Here is a 27,740-nt window from a genome sequence, read left to right on the forward strand (position 1 = left end):
GAATGGCCAGATCCCAGAGGGATTTGCCTTCCCATTTGCAGCAAAAAGGGGACAAACGTGTCCCTGCTCTGCAGCTGTTCAGCTTAAAATATTTCTTATATGGAGTGGGGCAAGACAAAACTATCACTGCTTGGGGCTGGGATGCTCACAGAGGAGCAAACTGGAAAGATCAGCAAGGGCGACTTGCTTTGCAATTCTCTGCTTCCCTGAGATCCCTGGGAGCCAGCAAAGCTGGGCTATGATTTACAGCTTTCCTGGAGAAATGACTCCTGGGTTCACAGGGTTGGTATTTTGAAAGATCTGGTGAGCCTGGCTGGCTGCCTGCTGTTTATCAGAGCTGTCAGAAGAATGTGGCTTTTGGAGAAAGGTGAAACCTGCTCCTGTGACACAGACACATCTCAGGCAACAGATGAGGCAGCTGCTCTGAGAGATTAAAGAAAAGCAGATTCTTTCATCTCCGATGCTCTGCTCTAGTTCGAAAACACAGAGAGAGTGGGTGTATTTTTAGTTTTCTATTCTTCCTTTGAGGTGTCTCCTTTCTTTTTTCTTTTTTTTTTTTCTGCTTCACTTTCATTGAAAATGCAATGCAAATAGGTCTGCAAATATGACAGAATTGTTTCATAATCATCACAAAATCCAGGTTCTCCTGCTGTTAGAAATTGGTGCAGCAAGACACGTCTGTGCCCTTTTGATTATATTTACCAAACCTCAGAAATTACCCATCAGAGAGATAAAGCCAAGGCATAAGGTTTGAATGTACATCCTCCAAAAATTGAGGTTAGAACTTTTCCCTCAGCTTCCATTGCAAATCAAAATTCATCTATTTAACTGACAATCACGGGGAGATAACACAGCACAATTGGTTTTATTCTAGCAGCTTCAACAAATAAAACACCTAGAAATGCATCAGTGTTTTATTTTCCTTTCCTAGGCAATCAAAGTAACTTAAGCAGCACCTTCTTCTTCTTTTTTTTTTTTTCTTTTTTAAATTTTGTTTTCTTTTTAATTTTTTTGGACATTTAGCAAGCTGAAGACATGCCTGCTGCAATTAGACCATTGCTAAAATTCAGGAACTCAAAGAAAAGTCTATTGCCATCCAGCAAGTCTGAATGAAGCTTTCATTCCAGGTCAAGGGGCTATTTTTTGTGTCACTTTCTCCTGTACAACCAGTGGGAAAGATAAACCTGTGCACAAACAGCACATGAGAAAAGAAAAAGTCTCTAAAATCTGTGCACAAAATCTTCAGAACACTAAATGATAAAGGTGATCTGAGACCAGAAGTAGTTGTAGTTACTCAGCTAATGGGTGCCCATAAATTCAAATTCCAAAGTTCTTATTTTCACTCTTTTTCTGCCATTCGGGTATTTGTAAGCCCTAACCAAATGTAATCTGGCACTGTCATCCTTGTGAAATCTGCAGCACACTGAGCCATAGTCAAGACCCTCTGAATAATGTAGTCAAGGCCCTCTGATAGATAAACAGAAGTCCAGTGTACATCTAATTCAAGGGACAAGAAGGATTTGGGAGTGGTCCTGCTTGGGATGCCAACACCAGTGGAAGGCTAACACAGCCCAGGATGACAGGCTGTAACAGGGTGGATGCAGAGTGTCACCAGAGGTGCCAGCTCTGGAAGTCAGGGCAGCCTCCATTAGCACCCTGAGGACCTGGTTCTGACCTGCACTCAGCTGCTGGACTGATCTTACCAGGGGAATTCCCTCTCTGGATTTTCATCTTGTGATTCATCTGCAGCCCTTGGCTCAGGTGAGTATCTTTCTCTTAGCAGAGCAGTTTCCCCCATACAGTACAACTTCCACACTTTTATCTGCTGTTGTTAGTATAGAAAATTTCTCCATCAATATGAATAAACTCTCTTAAACTGTATTCTTCAAACCCCATTGCAGCAAGCATTGTTCTAGAATGAAAAGGGTAAGGAATAAAAAAAAAAAGGAAGCAGATTTTTCTACCCAACTCCAGTGATGGTGGATGGTCCCCTTATCCCAGTCTCACAAAATGGAGTCAAAAACCACTCCATGCCAATGTTTTCTGCAGTGAGGTGGCTGGATAACTCAGCATGTATCCATGTCCTGTTTTGCTCAGTCTGGGCTCTGAGCCTGGTGTAGGTGGGCACAGAGCTCACACTGTGACCAGGAATAGCCAGAAGCAGGACAGCTGCTGGTGGCCAAAGTTGCATCTCATCCACCCTTCCTCAAGTACAGTGTGTGCACAAGCTCCTGCCCTCTGAAGAGTTCTCTGCTTTGGCTTAGATCCACCCCTGGTGTCAAGGCTGGTGTCCTGTGAGAGGGTGTACTTGGAAAGATGCACTTCACTGGCAGTGGCAGATGGCACTCACAACACAGTACCTGGCCCAAACAACACCCTTCACTTTTTCTTCCCCTTCATGGGCTGTCTTCACCTGAGGGAATGTTGCTGACAGGACAGTTTGTTTGCATTGCTGCATCCTGATCTGTAGCAGAAAGTGTTTGCTCACCTCCAGGTTCGCCAGGCACAGCTTGGAGCTGGGAGCAGCCTTCAGTGCATAAACAAACTGCAAGTGCAAATGGAGGGCAGGAGGAGCCATTGTATTTGCACCCTTAAATACCCCAAATACTTAACCAAGACACCAATACTTAACAAATTCCCACTGGACTGTGGTGTGGAAGGGCAATTATGGACAGGGCAGGAATGTCCCTCAGACTCCAACAGGGATTTCAGCAAAGGGGTTACAATTAATGTTTGGCCACTGGATTACTGTCAACCTGCTTGAAACTGGCTGATTATGTCTATTTATGTAGAGTTTGAGGGGTTTATTAATCTTCATAGTGAATGCTCACTGAATCCCATCCCAGCTTCTAAAAAAATGAATAATTTAAAAATGGGGGAAAAAAACCAGTTTTAAAAGCACAAGTCTTAGAATTGAAAGGAATCTGCACTTGCTCTTTCCTTCAAAAACTGTGTGAGGTGCTGAAGGGTGCAGGGTCATTTGGCAATGTGCCCACAGTGCCCACTAATCTCTTGGAATTCATCAGGGAAAAAGAATGAAGCATCTGTTTCCAAACAGCAGTAAAGCACAAGATGCTTGGTACTTGGGCATCAGAGGGAACTTTAACATGATTATTCACGTGCATTCCATGAAGAGCAGCACACCATGAGTATTGGCAACTAAGGGTACAAATCTAGCAATTTTTGAATATAAAGCAATGATTTCCTTTTGAAGGGAAATCGAAAACCCATTTCAAACCCATATCTTTATTTCTAAACAGTCATTGAAATACAGCTGAAAACTCCAAACTCACTTTGCCTGAAGTTAGCAGCAAAGGCTCCTACAGTGGATCTTATGACAGGCAGGGATTTGATGCTATCCAAAATACCCAGCTCAATTCACAGGGAACACTGTGAATGGCTCTGACATTAATAAGGCCAGTCTGATTCAAAGCTTGACAGATTAGAAAACAAACTTGCATGGAATATACCTCAAGTAATAATTCTTTTCCTGCTTTGCTAAACAAAACAAGGCAGAAACAGAATATTTCAGCTCACAACAGGACAGGCTTAACAGTTATTTTGCTATTTAGCTCCAGACTTTTGAACAAGAGAAAATGATTTATTGTCTCAAGCAACCAATTGATCCCCTTTCTCTATCAAAATGTATTATGTGCCTGTCACTAGAGGGTGTTTCCCATCCACAGCGAGAGGACACTCTGTCAATATACATAAACTCTTCTCAGTATGTATATATCTTTTTAACCACTTTTCCAGAGAGTGAAAGGAAATCCTGAGCTCCCAGGGACAGTGCAGAACCCAAAGGCTCACTGAATTCCTTAAATTCAATGTGTATTACTGAGGAGTCTGCAGAATATCCATGTTTTGAAGCCCATGGTGCAAACACCTTGGGTCTTCCCATATCCATGTATCCAGATTAAACTTGAAGGGAATGTGTCATCTTAAAAAAATACATCAAGAAACCACTTCTTCCAGTCATAAATACTGGATCTCGGTTTGTGGAGCATTTTAGCCAGGAACTGCCGCTCCTTAAAAAATTGTTTACTTCAACATTTAAAGGACATCATAATTCATTAGATTCCTGTGAGGAAATGGCAGAGGAGCATTTTGCAATGATTCAGCAGTGAAAAATTAACTCCGATTATATTGCTGTTTTAGTGACAATCCCAGGGTTGTCAAAACCACTTTTGATTCTTCTGACACGAGGTGACACCAGCTACTCATTATGTAAGACTCACATCCAAACCCTGAGCCCGAAATTGAATGAGGACTTATAAATAATGTATCAATAAGGTAAATTATGCAAGAAATCATTCCAGAAAGTGTCTGAACTCATCAACAAATTAGATAACAAGGAGGTCTTTTTTCTACTAACTTAAATAAGCAAATTGAAATGGGATTTCTTCAAGAGCCTCCTCAGCAGTTTCTTGGGAGCTACATGGGGTTTCTGAGTAATTTATTTAAAGTCAGGATTTGCAAAGCCTGTCACCATTGACCCACCCAGCAAATCATCATTTTGTTTTCTCTCATGGAATGCACTTTAATGATTTTTTTTCCCCCTGTTGGTCACTGAACCAGCTGACACTGTGGGGGAATCAGTGTTTGTTCCCCTCTTCCCTTCTGCCTGAGGGGACTGCACAGGAGAGGTGGGAGCATCTCTAGAGCAGCACAGTGTGACCAGGCACAGGGATGGAGGTCTGAGCACCAGCCTGTGTGCTCTCTGAGGTGGTGACAGGGTGAAGGCTGCAGTGCTGAGGGGGCTCTTCAATGACCTTGCTTCTGGCTTTGAGTGTCATTACTTGACCATCACACAGGATCTCATCTCTAAGAGCCTTCTTAGAGAGATTTAAGCATCTTGTAGGTTCATAACCTTATCTCCATTTTGCATTTAGAGAGAATAATCATTTCTGCTGCCCTTTATTAGAGGAGAAATTCAGTGCCCATTTTTGCAAGCCATTCTGCACAGTGAGCCTGGACTCCTTTCCAAGGTAGACAGTTTAAAATACTCAGTAAAGATTATTTCCAGGTCTCAATTAGTATGTTTAGTTTAAACACTCATTTGTTAAACAAATACAGCTACTGTTGTTAAAATCCCAAAGGGAGGTTGAAAGTTCAGGTGTGTTTCTCCTTAGTCTACTGCCAGAAATACTCCAGCTGACTGACGACACTGAAAGGCAGATCTCCCAAATTAGCAGTAGGTGCCCAAATCCCTCTGCAGCTGGATGGAGTAACACTCCACACGCTGTGGATCCAAAGAATTTGAGTGAAGCGTGTTGTGCAATGCCAGGAGGGAGCAGTGCCTCCTCTTCTGACTGCTTTTCCCAGCCTCCACAGGGTCACTCTGCTAGGAAGGCTTTAAGAGAAAAGAGAAAATTTAATTGATTAGTATACAAAGTAATAAGATTATTATTATTGTTGTTGTTGTTGTTATATTTAGGGTAAGACGATCAAATTCACCCATATACTTGTAAACAAATGGTTCTCTATGCCATTCCAGATATCTATTTTAGGACGAGAAAAAATTATCCTCTGGAAATACATATTTCTATGTTCTCAGTCTGCAAATAATCCAAGGTGAGTGGCTTAGATTTGGACAGTGAAATTTTAGATGAAGAAAAGAGGTAAGATGAACAAAATCCAAAAGGACAGAACAATTGTTCTTGTGATAAGCAACTAACAACGATGATAAAAATCAAATTTTGGTCCAAAGTCTGATTTCAGTGGTAGCCTTTTCCTTAACATTCAAAGAGAAAGGTGTTGTCAGAGGTTTTGCATTATGAATGTGTGGCTGAGCTGTTGGTCACTTATAATCATATTTCTTTCACGACGTGCAGTGCTCTCAGCTGCACACACTGACATTTTTGAAGCTACTGGAATAATGGATGGCAACAGGGGAAACATTTGTGCTAAATGGCCTGTAGTAATTGTGGCACTGAATTGAGCTAATAATCATCACACTGTGCTGCAGTGTCTTGGAAGAACATCTTCCCAGCTTATCTAATACTGTAAAAATGAGATTCTTGGGCTTCATGAAGGCAGATTTCTCCTCATCTGTGAATTCTATATGGGTGGGATTGATGTCCTGGTTCACTGTTTCCATCTCATCTCTGTCAGCTTGCTGCTGCTCTAGGGAGCAACGAAGCACAACCAAAGTCCATCCACAGCCTTCTAGACAAGCATCTGCACTGTCACAGAGGTAATGTCAAACCCAAAGTAGATTCCAAATCTCTTCCCAAACTTAGTTCATGCAATATAACTCTGACAACTTTGGCACAGTCACACCTGATCCATGACACCAGAAACAAGTAGAGAAACAGACATGACACACAAAGAAATTTTTTTTCACCTGGGCTATAAATTTCATGTAATTTAGCTGGAAACCCACGGTGTTTCACAAGGCTGAGCATGGTCTTATTTTCTAAGACCTCAGCAGAGGGGGCTCAGTAGCTTAGTTCAGGATTATTCATTGTAAAATTCCTCCACTGGGACTTTCCAGATTTTCTCTGCAGCAGCCGTTTAAAAAGTGCTGCGTTCACTGGCTGAACTGCAACACGCTTGTTCAGAAAAATATTGCACTTTTTTGTAAAATGCACTGTTTGTTTTAGTGACAGAGGGTCGCCCTCATAAACAAATTCATGATTTGATGGGGATTTCTTGTGTGTGAGAAAAATTGAGACCAAGATACTAAAATAGCTTCCAGTGTAGGAACTCCACAGTTCTGAATATCAGTTTGGTTTGTAATGGAAAAACTGCCAGAACGACGACAGAGTGCTTTTTTATAATAGTTCTTTCTTCAGAAAATTAAATGGAAATGGTGATTATTTTACTAATTCAAAAGCCTCATTTAGCCTTGGTCTAAGAAGAAGAAGACCCAGCCTTTAGCTCAGCTTCCTTTTTTCACTGTGTGCAGAGACCAGATGCAGAGATCTGAGACAATTCTAATGGCTTAAGAGTAGAGCAAATCCACAGGGAGATGATTCCTCCGTATTTTCACCTCAATGTATAAATATGATAGTATTTAGTTTTCTCATTAGCCTCCCTTTCTCATTATTTCCTCTTTTCTCTGCCACAAGAAAAACAGATATCTTTGCTCCTGGAAGCAAACAAATTAAATTATTGCAGATGTATTTTCAAACTCCAAGTCCAACACAATCAGCTCCTGTGGGAGTTAGTCCACCATAAATATTAATCCATTAAAGCAAGTGTAACCAGCTGAAATAAAAGCATTATGTAATTGTTTTTCTGATTCTTTTGTTGATGTCACTAAAACCAATTCTTCACTCATGTCTGCATTTTTAAATAAAACTCATATCACCATGAGAAATTACCAAATGAAAGTTATTTCCCGGGAAAAACCAGTCTTAAAATAGTTTAAGTGACCAAAAAAAAAAAAAAAAAAAAAAAAATCCCACGATATTTCTTTAGGTATTGCAAGCAAAAATGCCCTTCCAGGGTTTCAGCTATTCCCTGAGCTTGATATCTGGGCACTGGGAATGGAAGCATTTGTTCCAGCTGAACAGCAGGAAACAAGCTGAATTTATCAGCAAAGGAGAAGCATGAGTTTAGCTCCACATTAAATTTGCTTTCCTTGATGTCAAGGAGCTACATGGTTTATTGCCAGACCTTGCCAGTTGGCCTCCAGGCCAGAGAGTGGGTCTTCACTTATTAATAGCAGAAAAATGTGATTCTATTTTCTGAGAACTGCTTAGTTTTTTCCTCCCTTCTATATCAGGCACCTCTGTGTGGTTTCTCCTGATGTTTCCACCCTGGGCAAGGATCACACCAGGTATCAGCTGCCTGTTCCCAGTACCCCTGACTGGCTCTGGAAGTCTCCTTGTGCCCAGGAACAAAACTTCAGGTTGTTTCAGTTTGCCTTTTTTTTTTTTTTTTCATGATGAAAGAGCACAGAGGTGGGTGAAAAGGGCAAAGTATCTTGCTTCAAACCTCTGCTCTGTATCACGTTGTGTTCCCTTAAAAAATTAAAGTAAAAAGACACAAAAGAAGAAGAAAGAGAGACAACGTAGCATCACTACAATCCCAAAACAAACAATGGCCCTTGTCACAAGAAGAACTCACAGATGGAGTTCTGCTGCTAAAAAAAAGCAGGAGACAAAACAGCTGACCTTGCCCCCCAGCACACTTCATATTTCTGTGCTCCCTGAGGTGGCTTGAAGATACATTTATTGTCGTTTGCTGTGCTTATTCCAGCTCAAAATCTGTGAGGACCATTCCTCCCCATGGGGCTGTTGTTCTGGTGGCAGGAAAACCAGGACAGGTGCTGTGAGTTGTGGCACTGGCTTGAGGATTTGTGTGGGACGCTCAAGGAGACAAAGCCTCCAGGGACAGCTTTGGAGGATGGCATAAAAAGGCAGGACTCAAACCTAGTTTGATGTTGATTATAAAGCCCAACACATGTTTTATTCCCTGATGTGTGATTTCCCCTCAGTCTTGCCTAGGCTTTGTCTGGTCAGTGGCATCTTGAGATAGGATAAAGCTGTCCTGGGCAAGTACTAGAGTTATGTAACATGAGAAATCAGTAGTACATGGCCCTAGCTCATTCCTTGGCTAGATATAATACCTGATTTTCTAAGCAGTGCAGTTGTAGCCACAGAAAAGCAAAATTATCTGAAATAGGAGTCTCCATGTGAGGGGCACAAAGGAAAACAATTTGGATATGGGTGGAATGAGACACAGCTCAGGCAGTGAACTTAGCTGGGTGAAAAGGTAAACAGGTGGTTCTTCTCATCTGCTGAAGATAAAGTAGGCACAAAACATGCAAGAAAAGAACTTATGTGACACAGAAGAGAAGCATTGGGTGAGATGCAGACAATGGCATAATGGAAGCCAAGGAAGGCAAAATATTTTGGCCCGATTGAGAAAATTTAGAAAGAAAACAAAAAAACAAAAGAGAGAGACTGAGAACAGAAATCAGAATTTCTATCCCAAATCACCCATTTTCCTAATATTGCTTTAAAATAGCACTATATTTACTTTTCCTTCCCTTCCCCCTGCCTGCCACATTCATCAGCCACACAATCTTCCCTTTTAACCCCTTTGGTCAGGAAATTGAAGAAGACACTGAAGTGCAGACTTCTCTTTTTCTGTGAGTAGAAGAGTGTACAACAGCTTTTATTCAGCAATATGCTTTCTCTTACAGGTCCTGTGCTTAAGGATTTCATTAGTGCATGATGCAATTAGCACAGGGTGAAGTAACTGCACAGGAGGAATGTTCCATAGTTACGGAGTTACAGATGCACCTGGTAAATTCCCCATCTGGTCCAGTAATGTTGTTCGGTACCTTTATTTTTTCCTTTTCTTCCAGCAACTGAGAAATAAAATTGTCAATAAGCTGAATTTCCTATATTTTAGATGCTGTACATCAATCCACTGACAATTACAAGCTGAGGATGTAGAGGGGAGGCAGACACCACAGGAAGGCATTTGTCAAACGATGCACCTGCTTCCTGGCACACTGTCAAACCCAGAGGGAGCAGGAGTAAACAAATGTGAACAATAACTTCCTTCCCCCACATTATACGTGTGCTAATGCTGAGAAAGATCCTAAATGCTGCATTAGCAGGAGAAAAGTCTGTTAGGAAAAGGCAGACTTGGGACAGTTGAGGCCACAAATGGTTGGGACAAGGGTCTTGCAACTCTGAGTGGTCACATCCTCCCTTCCCAAAGGCTGCCCCTAAGCTGAGGGTGCAGAAAACTAGGAAATATATAAATATTTCAGAGGTGGGTGTCAAGAGAATGGTTCCAGACTCTTTTCAGTTATGTCCAGCAAGAGGAGAAGGAGCAGTGGCCATAACCTGAAACACAAGAAGTTCCACCTCAACCTGAGGAAGAACTTCATTACATGGAGAGTGGCAGAGCACTGGAACAATGGCCCAGGGTGGGCCTGGAGTCTCCATCTCTGGAGACATTCCAACCCCCCCAGGCATATTCCTGTGTCAGCTGCCCCAGGTGACCCTGCCTTGGCAGGGGATTTGTCTGGATGATCTCAGAAGTCCTTGCCAACCCAACAATTCCATGATTCTGTGACCATGGCGCACAATTTCTTCCATGCCTAATTTTAATAATTATTTAATAACCTAAACAATTGCAACCCACAAACTCACCTCAGCCACTTCTCAGCATCCCAAGCAGATGTTTGCTGTCCCCAGTGACCTGCAGTCTACACTTGCCACGGGAGAGGATCCAAATCTATTACATCCAGTAGAAATGGTTTGAGCAGGGGGACCTCTGTGTACTTCACTCACCCAGAGGTTGGAAGGGCATTGTCCAAATTCATCTTAAACACTGCCTCTTAAAATGCTTGAGGCATTGACTGCCTCTTCCAAGAATACTGTTGCAGTGTCTGACTACCCTCTTGGTGAAGAAATGCTTCCTAATGTCCAGCACAAACTTCCCCTGGCACAGCTTTGAACCATTCCTACACCTTCAATCACATCCCATCCCTGCAGCCCTAGCACAAACAATGTAGGATGCGACTCATACTGGAGCCACTGGGGTACAAGTGCTGTGGGAGTGGATGGAAGGTTTTTCACATGATATGTCCAGTGAAAGCCAGTGCCTTCTGATGCTTGAGAAGGCACAAATGTGCGAACAACCATTTCACTAAAATGTAGTTCTGGTTCAAGGCCTAAAATCAATGAAGGGGATTTCAGAGTTCTCTACAGGGCTTTTAGCACATGCTGTGTTTGAGATAATTACACCATTTTGAAAGACTGTACATAACAGAAAGTGTATTTCTTTTGAAACTCCTCAAACTCAGCAGAAACTGTGTGGATATATGGAGCCAAAACAGAGAGTTATCTTTCATTCATGAAATCATCAATACAGCTGACATTTCATAACAGTCTGTGAGAGTCTGTGAAAACAGCTAGATATGTGCAAAAGTGACTAAGTACTCACCATCCAGTTGGCTCCTGCACAAGAGTACAGCAGCCTGTAAGCTCTCAGGTACCTTTCAACATCTCCAAGAAATGGTCAAACATATATTTTATAGCCCTTGAGGGAAAATAAAGGGCAGGGATATGACAAGTTCATCACCAAGGCAGTCACATTAGCTACATTAGCTACTATTAGGTAATTATTTTTTTTTTTTTATCTTTAATGTGTACAAGAATGTTTGACTTGAGATAAAAGGCTGACTGGAAGTATGGGAATACATTTCCTTCACAAAAAATAAAATCCTATATTACTTTCTTCACCTAGTCCCTCCAAGGGAAAAGAAAAAAAAATAAAGGAAAAAAAATAAAAACAAACAGAAACCAGAATATGCAGACAGCAAGACCCTTGAGTCTTAAGGCCAGGATATTCATCTGGGAATTAGACAATCTCAATACAAATCCTAACTGGGAGATTTCAGAGGGTGGATTTGAACCAGCTTGTATATGCCCAGTGCTCAGCCACTGACAAGGTACAACTATCAACCACTAAACAAATATCTTGAAGTGGAGCAGCTACAACCAGACAAATTACTTGCTTAAGCGAGTATCTGCCCCTGTTCAATTTCCTGCTGCAAATGAGGTAGAATCCACATCTCATCACCTCCTAACCAGGGACATGTTTCCTCATCTGCTGAAGCATTGCTGATCCCATCTCCCAAACCAGATAGGGCAGAGGATCTCACTGTGCAGTGCCATGTCAGGAGACTCCATCCACAGCTGTCCCCTCCGTGTCCTGGAGAGCCCAGAGAGCATTCCAGAATGGCAGACACTTCATCTGTGACAATTAGGACTTGTGAATGTGTCTGGTCTGGCTCTGCATCAGCTGCTGCTGAGGACGATGGAGCAGATGGAAGCAAGGGAAGCTTGGGGCAAAGCTGGAGCAAAGCAGCCAGTTCAATCAATCCCTCCCTGATCAGGCTTTCTCTCCCTCTACACGTTGGTTACACCAGTGGCTGGTCTGCCTCTCAGCCCTGCCTGTTGGCACAGGGGTTAGACTCTATTTATTTGGTGAGATACCACTTCTTTTGCAATTTGACCACTCAAAAAAAAAATTTAATTAAGACATTTGAACAAATGAATAGCTTCGTTCTCCACTCTCTTCCCCCCTCAGCCTGGTTCTGACAGCTACACAAAGCAGAAGTGAAGTATAATACTTGGGAGACAGAGGATGTGGAGGATCACAGCCATGACCCTCAGTGGAGGTTGACATATTTCCACTGAAATCAATATGGAGCTCCAATGACCGAGTCAGTGACAGCTTCTGGAAGCCGAGGGTCTGCTGGCAGCTTTCTGTGCAAATTTGTTGCCATGTGCCATCCGTTCTTCTAGACTTTTCTGGAAATGGAACAGGCAGCTTTGGGGGTCTTTGTTGGTCTTGCTCTCCCATAGAGTCCATGCACATTTCCCAAGCTCATTCCTGTTCTTACCCTGTGTTGTATTGTGCTTGTCTCCAGGAGCCAGAACAAGTAAAGTTGTCCCAGAAAATAATGTTGCCTTGTCTCTGTGTGGTCCCTGCTCCTGCCACATCCTGTTCTTTCTCACAGTGTGTTGTCACCCAAGATCCTTCGGTGGCTCCACAGCAATCCCCCTGTCCATGTTTGGGACATACACATTATCCCTCTTTTCTACAAGGCTTCTACAGGAGTACCTGACACATTGAATCTCCCCAAGCATCCACCACCCCTTGAGCTGATGGTGGTAACTTTAGCAGAAGTTTAGGCTCTCACCAGAGCCTGAAACAGCAAGGTCTCCACCAAGCCATGCTGCCTGCGTGCACAGCAGACAGGCCAACATCCTTCTGGGTTGCTAACTCTTTCCTGAAACCCTAGAAAAAAGATAAATTGCTCCATATCTCCATCTCCACCACCAATTGTTATCCCAGGGCAAAACCACTCCCAGCACCAGGAAGTGGGGAGCTGCCCACAGTCTTGTAGAGTTTCTAAACAGCTCCTCAAGTTCATCTTCCCTAGAAATTTGACTTCCTGCTGGTTCAAGCCACCACAGGAGAGACTTTAGGAGCTCACTGAATCCTAATAAAATGGGGAAAAGAAAGGGAATACCTTTGTCAGGAACCAAAATACTCTGTGGAAGGAAAATATATCTGATATGTAGAGAGCTTTCATATCATTGATGAAGGGCTAATCAAATCCAATAGATGTGTCTCAGCCCTGGGGAATTTCAAAATGCAAACACAAGTGAATTTTTGTAGTTGGGGGAATCAAGAGTGGTTAACAGGGATATGTGATGGACTTTCTCCTTGTTAGAGTTCTTAAGTTGGGTTCAATGCTGGGATTTCCGCTCACAGCAACCACCGCAACCCACAGCAACTCACAAATCTTGGGTTTATAGTCACTTATTCTTGATAATCTTCCAGTCTTGCATATCTTACTTAAAAGCTATGCTCTATTTCACTCACAACCTATGGGATTTAGCACAGAAATTCCTTGATGAAATTCTATGGCCTGTGTTGTCATGCTAGATGAACATAATAAACTTTTCTGGCCTTAAATTATTTGTGGGGAAATTAATGTAAATCTGAATCTTTACTAAAGTCACTGGAATTCTATGGATTCGTAGCAGCTGAAGAACATGTCCCATTTTTTCTTCAGTAGGTTGAACCAGGATGACAAAACTGGTATAAGCAGACTGTGAGCTGGCTCATTTGTATCCTGGGAGACAACTAAGGAGCAACCCTTTCTGATCCAGATGGTAATTCAGCCCATTTTAGAAGCAGAGTTTTTTTCTCTCTCACTTTGATTCAGAATTTGTCAGTCCTTGTGGGGAGGACAAGGCTGGGAGGCAGGCACGTAAAAAACCTCATTAAATTATGCACAGCAGAAAATCTGCAAAATGCACTTCAAAAGCTGGAAACTCACCGTGTGTGACTGACAATTGCAGAGAGGCAGGATCCTAATTTCCAGATTAACTATTTCATCAATTAAAGCTGCATTTGAAATCTTTTCTCATTTGTCTGCCAATCTGTGACTGCTGCTGATACAAAGCCATCACCATAATAGAAACCCAAGTGCATATTTGATGCCATATGCATATGGCAACCTACATTTTCTTCCAAGCACAGTAGTTCCAGCTAATTAGTTTTATAATGTATTTGAATTAGTTTGTAGAATTCCATGGTTCCTATTAAATAGAGACAGGTAATCGAATGAGAAAATTAAGCAAGTCCTGCTGCATGCTGAGAGTTTACGAAATTGAGAGGGCAAGATTTATGGTTGAGATAACGTGGTAGCTGCTTACACAAGAAAAAACACCTCCAACTGATACACTCAATTCTCAACACATTTTGCAAAAGTATTTCAGCCCCTAAACCCTTCATGAGTCCAACTCTCTCCTAGGGGTGCCTTCCAGATCCCAAAGTTTCGAGCTTTGTTGTTGCTGTGCTAAGCTCTGGCATCTTTTGCTTAAATCCCAGCTAAAATCTCAGAGCCTCTAATGAGAAGCTGTGAGCTGAGGAAGTCCAGTGGCATCTCCTTTGCTAAAAGAAGATGATTTATGGCTGTTTTGGTACCAGAAACCAGGGCTGTGAGAGAAGTGGAACTGAAAGCCAATGGCACAAACATTCACCCTTGGAAAATACACCCAGCCCTGCTTTGCTCTGCATACAAAATCAATTACTTTATTATTTCTGCATGCATTTAGAGTCATGCACTGAATTTGTACCCAGAATTGCATCAACCCCCTCAGGACTGAGCATTTCTGCCCCTCAGCCTGGCTGTAGCCCATTATCCGAGGGATGGAGCCAGGGCCACCTCGCTCCAGTACAGCTGCAGTATTTCCTTCCCAACACAGTGAAAGTAGCCCATGTAGTCCAGGTCAGGGCAGACTTTGAATATTCAAATGCAATCAGTTTATGGCCCATTTGTGCCTCCCAGCAGGCACAGAGGTGTAAATCCCAGCTTGTGAAGTCTCCCAGATGCCCACCAAGCCAGGCACCATGCAGCAGAAAGTGCAGCTCTGGCAGTAAATCCTGTGCTCCCTGGTACATGCTGACAGCCCAGGCAAGGCTTTAGGCCAGGCTTTGAAGCCAGAGCAGGGCTGGTCCCCATCACTCCTCAGCCTCCCAGGAAGAGGAGGTGAGAAGCATCTCCCAGGGGAAAGAGTCCCCACAGTGACCTGCAGATAAAGCCCGAGATGGTGAGAGCACCAAGGGTGAGCTGCAGCCAGATTCCAGCGGGAACTGAGCATCGTCCTGGACACTGAGACTCCTCTCACTCACCTCTGGGTGACCAAGGCTGAATTGGTTCCTTGTGAAGTGCTCCTTTTGCTACTTCATTAAGGCAGTTTTAGTCCTATCTGAAGAACTTATTGCTTCATTCTAAAGTCGTCTTTTCTACATGCATTTCCCCCTTTAAGATTATTATGTTTAACTTCTTGATTTTTAGTAACTTGTTTTGAACCTTCTGTATACCATGAACTCCCAAAGCAGAGGCCCCAGGTCTTCTACATTAATATTACATATTCTACCATTTTAAAAGATACGTGTTCCTTGGCTGAGAGCTAGCAGTACTGAAACTCTCTCCTTTATTTTTTTTTAAGTTAATAAAAAGCACACTGTCTGGAATACTTATTTCAGAGCTATATATCTAAGAAATTTTTTGCAGTCTGAACACAGTGAAGTTTGTTAAGGTTTGGCAGGGTTGGGGGAAGATTGGAGTTGAATTATTGTCAGGACATCTGTGAGAACTGAGTCCAAAAAAGCACCAGGCACTCTCATAAATCTAACCACTTCATACTGCACATTTGGGAATTGCTATTGTCATTATTGTGGTGGGCAGAGTATTGGGTACATGGTCTTATTATATTCTAGAATGGAGTCAAATGGGTTGCTTCCTTATGAGTGAGTAAATCACACACCACACTATTTGAGTTGCTTGGAAAACCACAGGCTCCTGCTGGGATTGAGCCCTTATTGTACAGACAAGAGATAAAACCCATTCTTAAGAATTTATGGTCTGCATGCACAAAATGTTAAAGGCTATCAACAGTTAAACTATTCCCACTTTTCATACAGAAAACTACAGCAGAGGGAGCTGAGGTGCTCTGATTTTAATTCCCTCTGTCTGAAGTTCTTCCCTGTCTTTAACATACCATTCTGTGTGGCCTCTTCAGGAGTCACCCAGGGTGCTCTTAGGAGGGTTTGGGGATAATCCTGTCGTGGCTGGTATGGAAATGCAGCTGCTGCACCTCTCCATGCCCCAGCTGAGCTGGGAGTCCTGGCAAACACCAGCTGCAGGTGGGACTTGTCAGGATTCACTTACTACAGTCCAGAAAGTACATTGAGAGCATCTCTGGATAGGAACTGTAGAAGCAAACTCTGTCCTCTGGTAGTCACATTCCTTTATTCATTCACCCAGCCAGGCTTATCTGCCCATTCTCTTCTTGATTAACTTGTCACCTGCTTCAGGGAAAGTCCAAGGGCAGCCTCAGCTCACCAAGTGCCTGATTTCTGAAGTTATTTCACTGCTTAATGTGGGATCCGTAACTTTAGAAACCTATATTAGAGTTCTCTAAACATCATCTAGTCTTGAAAGCTCTCTTTAAAGTCAGTAAAGAGACGTGGGCATCACTACCAAATGAAACATATGAGCTGTTTCTCACCTCCTCTACTTTGCAATCAGACAAAACTTTCTCTAAAAGCACCAATTTCTCTCCTGTTGCCATTGACAGGCATTTGGTCAGACAGAGATATCCATAATTATGCAAAAAAATTCCACCTGCAAAACTTGTGAAGAATGTGCTCTAAGGCTTTCAAGACCTCCAGTTGACACCTAAATATACCAGAATATATTTTTAAATCCAAGTTTTCAGTGCCAGAAGGATCCCCTCTGACCCTCTCTGGTCTCAGTTAAGAGAATGCATTTCAGCTCTGGACAGGCTGGATGGGTGAGCTGAGGTTAATGGTGAGGTTCAATAAGGCAAAGGGCTGGGTCCTGCCCTTGGGTCACAACAACCCCTGCAGTGCCACAGGAGAGGGAGAGAATGGCTGGAAAGTGGAGAAGGACCTGGGGCTGCTGGTGACAGCGCTGAACATGAGCCAGGTGTGTCCAGGTGGCCAAGGTGGCCAGTGACACCCGGCCTGTAGCAGCCATGGTGTGGCAGCAGGGCCAGGGCAGTGACTGTCCCCGGTGCTGGGCACTGCTGAGGTCACCTCGAGGGCTGTGTCCAGTTCTGGGCCCCTCAGGTCAGGAAGGACATTGAGGGGCTGGAGTGTGTCCAGAGAAGGGCACGGAGCTGGGGAAGGGTCTGGAGCACAAGTCTGAGGAGGAGCAGCTGAGGGAGCTGGGGTTTGTTTAACCTGGAGGAAAAGAGGCTCAAGGGCAGCCTTATCACTATCTACCCCCTGAAAGGAGGGTGCAGCCCCGTGGGGATTGGGCACTTTTCCCAGGTGACAAGTTACAGGACAAGAGTACATGGCCTCAAGCTGTGCCAGGGGAGGTTCAGGTGGAACATCAGGAAGAATTTCTTCACAGAAAGAGTGGAACATGCTGCCCACGGAGGTGGTGCAATCACCATCCCTGGGACTATTCAAGAAATGGCTGTGTGTGAATTTGTTCAGCCCAGAGAAGACTGAGAGGAGACCTCACTGTGGTCTTCACCATCCTCAGGAGGCAAGCACTGATCTCTTCTCTCTGGTGACCAGTGACAGGACTGAAGCCAATGGCTGGAGCTGGGTCAGGGCAGGTTTAGGTTGGATATGAGGAAAACATTTTTGCCCCAGAGGGTGTTTGTGCACTGGAAGAGGCTCCCCAGGGATGCTGTCACAGCACAGAGCCTGTTTGAGTCCAGGGAGTGTTTGGACAATGTCCTCAGTCACATGGTGGGGTTCTCTGGGTGTCCTGGGGGAGGGACTGAATGATCTTGATGAGTCCTTTCCAGCTCAGTGTATTCTATGATTCTGTGATTTTCCATAGCAAACCCAGCTCCCTTTCCAACTTTTATCCCATTCGTGGGGGAGAGCTCCTGGGTCACTCACAGCTTTAAAGCCACTCAGCTTTAAAGCTGGCTTTGAACCCACCTGAGACCCTCTGAGCCTGAGCTGAAAGCAGATCTGGAGAGCAGCAGGGTCTCCCATTTGTCTGCTGGAGATGACACATCCAGCCTGTGTGATCACACTTGTCAATCAAGGAAAAAGCTCCAGGAAGCCTCTTTCTTTCCACATTGCCTTATTTGTTCATGTTTCTCCCATACTTTGGAGGCATGTATGAGGAATTTTGCACAGTCTGCCCAGGGGCTGAGTGGCTGAAGGTTTCATGGGACTGAAAATCCCAGCCAATAAAAGCATCTACAAGGAGCTTGCTGACAAGGTAAGAGGCAGTCAGCTGCTCTGCATCCCTGAACCAGGCAGGAAAAAATCCTCTTTGCATTTTTTATGCCTAATTTATGGACTAACCTTCTGCAGTGCTTCTCTGGAAGTCTGTGATACATCCATGATATCACTGGGTCAGCAAAACCTGTAACAAAAATGAACTACTGCCTTTTTTTCAAAGCTGGTTCAGCTGCTTTTCTAATTCATTCCAAATGTCAGGAGCAAGTTATACTGGAACAATAACCTCAACAGCACCAGTCCTCACATGCGTTATATAGGAAACAGGGGTTCAAAACCAGCTAGAAAGGTGAATCAGGATCCTCAGATAAAAGCCCATCAATCTTAGTAAGGGTTAGAATACTATTCCTAAGACTAAAATCCCAGAGGGATAAATTAATAAGAAGTGTAGCACTTACTAAGAGAAGCACGACATTATGCTGCTTTCTAGATGCAATTATTGAACTCATTTGCATAATTTGCTTGGAATCATAAAATGGATTGGTCTGGAAGGGACCTTAATGATCATCTCCTTCCAACCCCTCTGCTAGGGGCAAGGACACCTTCCACTATCCCAGATTGCTTCAAGTCCCTTCTAACCTGGCCTTGGACACTTTCATCCACAGCTTCTCTGGGCAGCCTCTGCCTCACCACCCTCACAGTGAAGAATTTCATCCTAATCTCTAATCAAAACCTCCCATCTCTCAATTTAAAGCCATTCCCTCTTCTCCCTTCACTCCACGCCCTTGTTAACAGTCCCTCTCCTGCTCTTTTCATAAGCTCCCTTCACTGGAAGTCTACTAGAAGGTCTTCCTGGAGCCTTCTCCTGGCTAAACCACCCCAGCTCTCTCAGCCTTTCCTCAAAGGAGAGCTGCTCCAGCCCTTTAATGATCCTCCTGTTTCTCCTCTGGACTTTCTAGTAGACACTCAATTACCATTTGAGACAACAGAAATGTCTTCCCCACTGCCAGGACCAGGTTTGCAGAGCAAGAATGAGCAAAAGAGGTTCCACATCCAGTCCCACTCCCACCTTCCACCCTTTTCATCAGGTGTGGATGTCTCAGAAGCATCTTGTGGACCAGTGTGCCTGTTTGAACACGCCTGAGAAAGCCTTTTGCAAAAGGGCTGCTCTTAGTCCAGAAAGCTGCAGAGGATGCTCTCCAGCACTGCCTCCAAATTTATTGTCTACACAGTGAGCAGAACTGCTGGGCCTGCAACTTAACTCCCAGCTCATAAACAGGTTATTATTTTCTTGCAGGATCATGAGAATATTGAGGCCTCAAGGAAATGGGAGCTCCATCACTAATTTGGAGGTCAGGAGTAAACCCCTCCATTTCCATAGCACTGCCCCTTTGTCTTAGCAGTACTATGCAAGTTCCCATAGCAAGGGGAAATGCAGCATGTGTGCAAGGTGGTCATTTGCCTCCCTTCCCTCCTGCTCAGAAAATTTCACGTGTGCACCACAAGGAGTTAAAAAGCAGGAAATTCAGGTACTTCCAAAGCTGTTAGCTCCATGCAGAAATATCCATCTACCCCGTTTGTAATGCCACAGCAGTTCACATGCCTGCTGGATAGCACAAGCAAATCAAATCATGCAACTTGAGGCAAGTCCACGGGAAAGGCTGCAAAATAAATTAGGAATACTCAAAACACGAAACAAGGTTTAGCCATGCAGAGCTTGAATCAGTTTATTTCAGCCTGCTGAGAACAAGAGCAAATTATCCTTCCTGAGAAAGTTCATCCAAAGCTGTGCTAGGGACTTGTGCACTGCAAGCACAGGCTGCAGTGTGCTGCCTGAGCTCATGGATGGGGGGAATGTAAAAGCTGCTGCCATCCCTGCTCCCAGAGGGTTCACAACTTTCTCAGTCACAGGAGCATTGCTCCTCAGGACCTCATCTGGCCGAATCAAGCAGGTAGTGCCCTTTCCTCCCACTGAAGGAACCTGACATGGTTTTAGTGCTGGCAGCTGCATCTGACCTCATCTCAGACATGGGCAGTGTGAATGCCAATCGTTTCTACCTGAGAGAGCCATGTCCCATCAGTGCTCAGAAAATAAACCCTCCAGAAACACAAAATTCTAGTTCTTTACTTCCCAGCAGCTCTTTATAGAGTACAGTTGCTTGCAGCAGTCACCCCCTTTCCTTTGCAAATATATTTTGACAGAGAGGAGTGTCAGTCCATGGGAATGTTTCCTTGGAATGATCAAAACACCTAGGCTGTAGAGAAAAACAGTGATGATTTCTGAGTACTTCAGAGATCATTACATAACACTGAAATGTAACAGAAACCTTGTGGCTTGTGAATGTAATAAATGAAAATTGTAGTAAATTTGTCATAATATACTCTAATGCAAAGGAAATATATAATCTATGTGATTATGCCAATGCTTACCACAGAGAATTCTGGGTTTTTTCTCACTGGCATGTTTCAGACTTTCTTATTAGGAGAGGGAAGCAGAGAAATCACCTTGGTACAGAACCTAAGAGGTCACAGCTTGTTCCTGCTTACCCAGGGCAAATCTGTCCTTCAGTGCAAGCCCTGGGAGCCCTGCAGCTGCGAGAGGGAAGAATTCATCTTCTTTACACTCCAATATGAACTTTGCCACTGATCCCAAATGCACCTCAGTGCCTGAGCAATAAAATAAGGATCTGACTGATTTCTTTTCATGCTTTGTTTGCCCACATAATTTAGATTAGAAGATTTTCTGGGTGATGGTTGCTTTACTTTAAGCATCTAGAAACGCAGGGTTGTGGTCTCAGCACGCAGCTCTCAGTTAATAGTAGCACAAAAGAAAACTCACAATAAGCCAGAAGGAAGAAATAAGATAAATGTTAGGATGTACAGCCATTCATCTAATACAGAAAATTTGATTGAAAATAAACTCAGTTTCTACACTGAACTGAAAATAGAGTAAGTGTTGGGCTTGGAAAAATTAAGAAAATATCTTTGAAGAAGAATTTTCATTTTGTGATCTTTTATTTAAGCTGTGGCAATTGCAAATTATGCAATCTTTTAAAAACAGTTATATACACCCAAAGCAGTGGCTGTCCTGTAATAAAATTAGAAACTCTTCATCTCATTCTACAGCAGGAAAGAAAGAAAGAATGCAAGTATTGTTATTCTGATGGATTTTGAAATAAAGTTATTAGTTCACTTTGTTAAAGATATTTAAGAAATTTTTACTCTTTTTGCAAATAGTCATGAAGAGCAATTCTAACAAATAGAGACACTCTTAACTTTTATCAGTTCATTTTGAAACTGAAGTCACAGTATGATTTTCACTAAAAAAAAATTAAATACATTAATTTCAAATAATTTTTCCAGGGTCAAGGAAAAGCTTCAGAAATATCAGCACAAAGAAAACAATAACAAAAATGAATCAACTGACTCAAAGAAATTATTGGCAACAACTTACCCAAAAGAGTAAGACATAGCTTTTTTTTGATTGAATATATTGGGCAGTACTGGAGATAGGAGCCACAGTCATCAGGCCAGGCAACAAAAACAACAATATTAACAGATAACTCATATTTATGTCAATTCACTCTGTGCCTCAAGAAAAGTCTAATATAATTCTCCTCTCTGCAATTCGGTGTTGACATCAGAACTCGGATGGGCAGCTTCAAAAGGCACAGAAAACACTTTACTTCTAGAAAAAAAAGTACTCTCAACTTTCATATTACAGCAGGCATTGGAGCAGGTTTGAGGGAGATGTCAGATCAAAGGACTCAGCCTGAAATAAATAAAAGTTACACAAGTCTTTCCTCCTCAGTAAAACAGCAACTCAAAGCTTGTCTGAATGAAAACAACTTTTGATCTTTGTTATTCAGCTGGATTTGGGCTGGTAGGTTTTATGCAGAGTGTTGTGTCTCACATCTGCAGCCCTACTTTTGGAAGCAGGGAATATTTCTGGGCTAATGGGGACACATATAATACTTAGTGTAGAAAATATCTACATATAACAATTATGGGAAGGCCCACTACTTCCTGATGGAGATGTTCATATGAGCCATTAAGCAACACATCGATTTCATGTTAGCAGAGAGTTCTCATTTTCAGTATTGCTGTAGGATTTTGGAACAAAGAATTGCTAAGAGATAGAACAGCACAGGAAGATTGTTATAAGGTGCATTTGACACAGACTTCTGCCGAAATGGTGTTTAACATGAGGCACATTGCATATATTTCTTCACATTGATTTCACCTGTCTGCTTGTGCTTTATTAATTCCAAGATATATTGTGCATGTAAACCACATGTTTTAAATTAACTCCCTTGCTTGTAATTGCTGTATACAGATTCATTAAGGACATTAAAAATATATATTAACCAATGCCTGTGTGGTTCTCTTAGTTGACAATTTTAAAAATGTTAGTGGGCTATAAATTCTCCCATAACAGAAATTGTATTTTCTGAAAGATTTCCTGTGGGACACTTTGCCTGATGAAGGTAATAAATAAGATAAGTAATAAAAGGTAAGTAGTAGAGAAGAGGAAAATGAATGTGGGTGGAAGTATTGCACTAAGGGCCCTTCACTGAACTGCAGACATCCAGCAGATACTACAAGTTCAATTCCTGCTTGCAGGTACAAGTGTAAACTCCTCCCTCCAGATCCAGGCTGTTCTCCATCTCCTGCTTCGGTGCCTGATCAAAGACAACGGGGTGATGTCTGCAGAGCAGCAAATGAAGTGCTTTGGAAACAAAAGATATGTGGATTTCTTTGGGAAGAAAGATCAGTATTTACCCGGCCACCCCCATGAAGGTTGGTCCTGAGGGTTGGTCACAAGGACATGACTCCTCCAAATGCCTTAGGATGAAAGGATGTTCTTTGACAAAGTCAAGCACCTCTTTGAGAAAGTCAAACTTTTAAGGTTTTTTTTCTAATATGAAAGAGTTCTATTTTATATTTACCTGAAATTTCTTTCAGATGTCTCCAAACCAATAAAATCCAAAGTCATGCTAAGGACAAATAAAACTTTTGCCACAAATCAAACAAAATGTTCTCATCAGGCCTCATATAATTTAACTTTTTTCAATGTATTGATTTTTCCACATAAAAACTTCCATTCACTCCTTGCATTTTTATTGAGATCTTTTTTTGTTGCTAGCAAACCCAAATGTCACAATGCCAATCACAGATCTGATTCACAAAAAAAAAATCGTTCATACAAAATAGTGACAAATCTGATCTATGCTTTTGTCAGAATACATATTTTAATCTTTTAAGCCATTAGGTTGAGTCATTCTTTTTTGTTTTCAAAAGGATTGTTTGCACATAAGAAGAAATGTCTTGAAATGTGGCTGTGGAATTGCTTCTAAGGTGGTGCAGTTAATGACCTGGACATTCACTTTGTGATGTGCAACCAAAAACAAATGCCAGGAGGCAGATTATGATCCCAGTCACCCTGGAGCAAAGCTGATAACAAAATGAAGGTTGTCCTGAGTGAGGGACTGGAATCCCTCACTGTCATATCCCATTCCTAAGCAAAAGGCAACACCCAAGATTTGTAGGTTATCATGCACATTCCATTCTCCTAGATCCTTCTGGAAATGGGCTGGAGCACTTTCAGGGTCTTGGTGGGTGCCAATCCCACCCTGCTGGTCTTGCCCACTCCTTGGTCCCATTCCTATTTGCCCTTCTCTGTGCTCTGCAGTCTCCATGGACCAAAACATGGAAGTTAATTCCAAAGGAAGTGCTGCCCTACCTCTGCATGGCCTCTTCTCCAGCCAGATCCTGTTCTAACTTGCCCTTTTCCACAATAATTACTGGGTTTTGAGACATTGCAATACTTAAACTCCTGATTTCCCAGGCTTCTACACCCACTCACTTCAGTTTATTTTTTTCACAGTGTGCAATATTTCCATTTGGTGTTTGATTGGCATTTGCTGACAGCTTTGCTGTAACAGATCAGCAGAAGCAGGTGAGATTTCTGAGGAAAGGTGAGAGACAAATTAAATTAAAAATAACACCTACATGAGCAATGAAAACCTTCCATCTCCCCCCACTGAATGCATTTTTAAGATGTTAATATATCTTCTCTAAAGAGGTGTGAGTTTCAGAAAAGTTAGTTATGTGACTGAGATTTAAAACAGTATTTATGTGTCAATATTATCATTGTTAAAATTGAAAATTCTGCAATGGACTTACTTGATAAATAAATCAAGTTATGTTTAAACATGAGCAAAAATACCTAGGATATACTAATTTTCTCTTTCACTTTCCAAGTCTGTTACACATGTGCCAAGTTATTTGGCATCAGTGGAATATGTCAATAAATATGACCAGAGAAGTGGTGGGATCACTGCCTTTGGAAGTGTTAAAAAAACACGTAGGTGCTTAGGGACATGGTTTAGGGGTGCATTTGGCAGTGCTGGGTTAATGGGTGGGTTGATGATTTTAGAGTTCTTTTCCAGCCTAAATGATTCTATGATCCTCAGCATTTTGTCCTTATCCTCAGAATTTAAAAAGTGCTGGAAGCCATGAGCAGAGGCAGGCTCTGAATGGTGTGGTGCAAGGAAGAGAACATGAAACTCTCTGAACTTCAGAGAGTCAAAACTCATTGAGAAATAACACAGCAAATGAATAAACTCCATCCAGTCGTCTGCCTAAGTTAAACCTCCAGACTGAGGCAGATGAAATTCCCCTCTGGATGTTTCAAAGGCATCTTCCTGTGCTTCTAAAAGTGTACTCACCTGCCTGTGTCTGAGTGTTCCCTCTGCAAACCCTGAGCATTCCTCTTCTCTAGATAACTCCTTAGTGAAACTATAATACATTGAAATTAATCTTGGGTAGGTGTTACTTGAGATAAGAACTGGACCATATGATTCTTCTGTATGACATCACAAAAGATTGGTTTATTTAAGATAAATCCATATCTTTGCTATCTGTTTCAGCTGACAGGTATAAGGAAAATCTTAAACAATAAAAGGGCTTCAATTCATGTTTAAGCGTGGTGGGCAAAGTATGGTGAAGGAAACTTTGCTATCACAGCATTTAGTGCATAAAACCTTGAGATTAACAATGGATTACTGTCTTTGTGTTTCCAATTCAGCCCTGTTCAACAATGTTTAGCTCACTTCTAGCTCAGAACCCAAAATTTAACTTAAATTAAAATAAACACTACTATCACCTTACGTCATGTTGGAGCCTGCCATGGACACAAGATCGCACTGAACTGTTATTTTTAGATATAATAGAAAGGAAAAAGATCAAAATAACTGCCCCATTTGGGAGCTGTCTGGTCTGCACTTTCTATCTTAATATCCTAATGTAAGTCTTAGCAGCACACGTTTCATACTTCTGGTCTGAACTTGGCACATTTTCATTCTGTTGCAGAAATACAAGGAAAGATATTTTCCTTCTTAGATCAGTGGATAAGGACCTGGAAGGTCAGAGTATTGGTCTGTGTATTTACTGGATTAGCAATTCTGCAGAGTCATCTGAAGAAATGCAGAGAAATGCTTCTATCTTGCTTGGCTTGATGCCTTGATATTCATAAAAAAAGAATTCCTGACCCTTTCATTTAAAGGCTTCTGCCTCCTGCCTAAATCTTAAATCAATCTTGTTGCCTCTGATCAATGCACATTTAATTCTTAGCATCTCCTCTTGAATTTGCCTCAAATTCCTCAAAGTCAACACTGCCTGCACAAGTCACCTCTTTCTATCTCAGCGTCTGAAAATAATAGAAACACTATTCTAAGTCTAAGGGAGGTTTTCTTGTATATCTACAGAAATCATTTTGGGGTTTGCCAGCCTGTCCTGTGCTGCTGAGTGCCTCAGCTCCCCAAAATCCTGGGGAGCATTACCATCAGGAGGAAGTTCTTTTTAGTCATTAATGAATCCAATTAGATTAATATTGTAGCACATGCCTTGGAACAGTGGCAATGTTAATGCACACAGGTAAGGATTGAACTTCTGGAGAGTGAAAAGTGTTACTTGTGAGAAATGTTTTGCTGTCTAGATGAATGTGGGACATCTCACCTCCTGGAGACACCCATCTCTAAGAGTTTTTTTTAAAAGTTAATATGCCTTTTAAAAGCTAGATGCCTGCTTTTAGACAGCTAAGCTCACCCTTCATATTTTAGATGACATGGAAACAGGTGGGATCAGTCATGGTTCCATCCACATTTAGTGACAGGCTAAACACCTCAGGTGCAGTAACAGCTGGCACATGTGCAGATGAAGGAAATGAATCATAGAAAGGATGGGTTGGAAGGGGTCATAAAGATCATGTCATGGGCAGGGACACCTTCCACTCTCCCAGGTTGCTCCAAGCCCTGTTCAACCTGGCTGTGAGCACTTCCAGGGATGGGGCAGCTGCAGCTTCTCTGGGCAGCCTGTGTCAGTGTTTCACCACCCTCAAAATAAAGAATTTCTTCCTGTGATCTAATCTGAACCTGCTCTCTGTCAATTTAAAGCCAGCCCTTACCCTGTCACTGCTTTCCCTCTGTAAAACACCCTCTCCAGACTCCTTGTAGCCCCTTTAAGGCTTTGGGCCTCCCCTGATCTCTGTCTTCTTCAGGCTGAACAGTACTTTACTTTCAAATAAAGGTTTACTGTTACAATTCACCAGGCCACCTTTTAGAAATTACGTATTTTTCTTGAAAGCCAAATGCATTTTGTAAGTTAAGAAATGTATTTTTGAGTAAAATATATTTGAGTGTAAGTTTATTATAATTCATTGTCTTCTTGTTTGTCAGGCATGTATTTAATACTTTAATCCCTTTGTGTCTTAACATGCTTAAAATATTCACAAGCTCCACAACCTAGTTCCATTTACAGAATGAAATGCCATAGTTCTAAAAGAGGAATTTGCACAAAAAGTTTCATTTTGTTTCAACTGAACAACTGAAAATAGGCATTATAAGAAGAAGGACAAATAAGCATGATAACAGGAAAGTGATCAGTACAAGTACCTGAAACTAAGGAATGAAACATAATAATCTGGGAAGTTTCACAGAAGCACTGTCATGTGATTTCATAGTTTCTAGTCCCCAGAAAGGATGAGCAGCTGGAAAAACTGCATGACTCCAGGTAGCTGGAGATTTCCAGGGACTTACAACAGCTCTCTGCTCCTGAATATCACAGGAGTCCAAAACAAACCACTGCTTTAGAAATATCCTTACTTGAAATCCTAGAAATGGATTAGCTGACCTGAGGACTTGAGTAGAGGGTTGAAGGGCTTCTTGAGAATTTGAGGAAATAATGCAATTAAGTCCAAGCACTCCTGCTTTCACTGGAAAGGCAGGTGCTCGTTTTGGAGAAGTTGCAGGTGAAGGAAAAAGGATAGGATGGCTCAGGTGGACGTTCTTCACTGGAAGAGTAGTGAGACACTGGAACAGAGATGTTTTGAATTCACCACTCCTGGAGATGCTCAAGGCCAGGCTGGGTGAGGGTCTGAGGAACCTGGTCTGGTGGACATTCCTGCCCATGGCAGGGGACTTGGAACAAGATGATCTTTAAGA

The 27,740-nt window shown here is 42.3% G+C and overlaps 1 long non-coding RNA gene across 1 annotated transcript in view; it reads left to right on the forward strand.

Moving 5' to 3' along the window:
- The first annotated feature begins 1,556 nt into the window (after window positions 1–1,556).
- The window catches only part of LOC136358731 (uncharacterized), a 152,982-nt gene continuing 126,798 nt past the window's right edge, over window positions 1,557–27,740 (forward strand). Inside the window, exon 1 of the long non-coding RNA XR_010743159.1 lies at window positions 1,557–1,926. This is a non-coding gene — a long non-coding RNA (uncharacterized lncRNA). The remainder of the gene's footprint in view (window positions 1,927–27,740) is intronic.

Source organism: Sylvia atricapilla, chromosome 3 (assembly GCF_009819655.1).
Source record: "Sylvia atricapilla isolate bSylAtr1 chromosome 3, bSylAtr1.pri, whole genome shotgun sequence".
Lineage (NCBI taxonomy): Eukaryota > Metazoa > Chordata > Aves > Passeriformes > Sylviidae > Sylvia > Sylvia atricapilla.